This window comes from Schistocerca piceifrons, chromosome 3, assembly GCF_021461385.2.
Source record: "Schistocerca piceifrons isolate TAMUIC-IGC-003096 chromosome 3, iqSchPice1.1, whole genome shotgun sequence".
In the NCBI taxonomy this organism is placed as follows: domain Eukaryota; kingdom Metazoa; phylum Arthropoda; class Insecta; order Orthoptera; family Acrididae; genus Schistocerca; species Schistocerca piceifrons.
Window position 1 is genome coordinate 684271536 of NC_060140.1, and position 1775 is coordinate 684273310.

The 1775-nt window shown below is 44.2% G+C and overlaps 1 non-coding gene across 1 annotated transcript; it reads right to left on the reverse strand.

Annotated features, from left to right (window-relative positions):
• Positions 1-249: 249 nt before the first annotated feature.
• Trnap-cgg lies at positions 250-324 on the reverse strand. Its single transcript has one exon. It is a non-coding gene; the product is annotated as a tRNA-Pro (tRNA).
• Between the last annotated feature and the right edge of the window lie 1451 nt (positions 325-1775).

Below are 1775 nucleotides of genomic sequence, written 5' to 3' on the forward strand. Positions count from 1 at the left end.
TTCCAAGCGGTAACGAAGTGGTAATAACTTTGAGTGACACTTGTGTTAACTGAGTACATTAAAGCACTTCAAACAATACCGTATAACAATATGCTACGTTACCGCTTAACATGGCGCTTGACTTGGCCTCCATCTAGCTTGCATTCTAAGATGCATTGTTTATTCGTAAGTTCAACATGTTTCACACGTGTTATTCATTCATAAATAATGATTTATTTGTCTTGGAACTTCCTGGCAGATTAAAACTGTGTGCCGGGCCGAGACTCGAACTCGGGACCTTTGCCTTCCGCGGGCAAGTGCTCTACCAACTGAGCTACCCAAGCACGACTCACGCACCGTCCTCACAGCTTTACTTCTGCCAGTACCTCGTCTCCTATCTTCCAAACCTGTGAGGACGGGGCGTGAGTCGTGCTTGGGTAGCTCAGTTGGTAGAGCACTTGCCTGCACAAGGCAAAGGTCCCGAGTTCGATGCTCGGCCTGGCACACAGTTTTAATCTGCCAGAAAGTTTCATATCAGCGCACACTCCCCTGCAGAGTGAAAATCTCATTCTGGTATTTAAGTCTTGTATACGAAAAGCCCCCCTCCCCCTCCATTAACCATGGACCTTGCCGTTGGTGGGGAGGCTTGCATGCCTCAACGATACAGATAGCCGTATCGTAGGTGCAACCACAACGGAGGGGTATCTGTTGAGAGGCCAGACAAACGTGTGGTTCCTGAAGAGGGGCAGCAGCCTTTTCAATATTGCGGGGGCAACAGTCTGGATGATTGACTGATCTGGCCCTGCAACACTAATTAAAACGGCCAATGCTGTTGTGGTACTGCGAACGGCTGAAAGCAAGGGGAAACTACAGCCGTAATTTTTACCGAGGGCATGCAGCTTTACTGTATGATTAAATGATAATGGCGTCCTCTTGGGTAAAATATTCCAGAGGTAAAATAGTCCCCCATTCGGATCTCCGGGCGGGGACTACTCAAGAGGACGTCGTTATCAAGAGAAAGAAAACTGACGTTCTACGGATCGGAGCGTGGAATGTCACATACCTTAATTGGGCAGGTAGGTTAGAAACTTTAAAAAGGGAAATGGATAGGTTAAAGTTAGATGTAGTCGGAATTAGTGAAGTTTGGTGGCGGGAGGAACAAGACTTTTGATCAGGTGAATGCAGGGTTATAAATACAAAATCAAATAGGGGTAATGCAGGGGCAGGTTTAATAATGAATAAAAAATAGGAGTGCGGGTAAGCTACTATAAACAGCATAGTGAACGCCTTATTGTGGCCAAGATAGATACGAAGCCCACGCCTACTACAGTAGTACAAGTTTATATGACAACTAGCTCTACAGATGATGAAATGTACGATGAGATAAAAGAAATTATTCAGGTAGTGAAGGGAGACGAAAATTTAATAGTCATGGGTGACTGGAATTCGACAGTAGGAAAAGGAAGAGAAGGAAACGTAGTAGGTGAATATGGATTGGGGCTAAGAAATGAAAGAGGAAGCCGCCTGGTAGAATTCTGCACAGAGCATAACTTAATCATAGCTAACAGTTGGTTCAAGAATCATGAAAGAAGGTTGTATACATGGAAGAACGCTGGAGATACTGACAGGTTTCAGATAGATTATATAATGGTAAGACAGAGATTTAGGAACCAGATTTTAAATTGTAAGACATTTCCAGGGGAAGATGTGGACTCTGACCACAATCTATTGGTTATGAACTGTAGATTAAAACTGAAGAAACTGCAAAAAGGTGGGAATTTAAGGAGATGGGACCT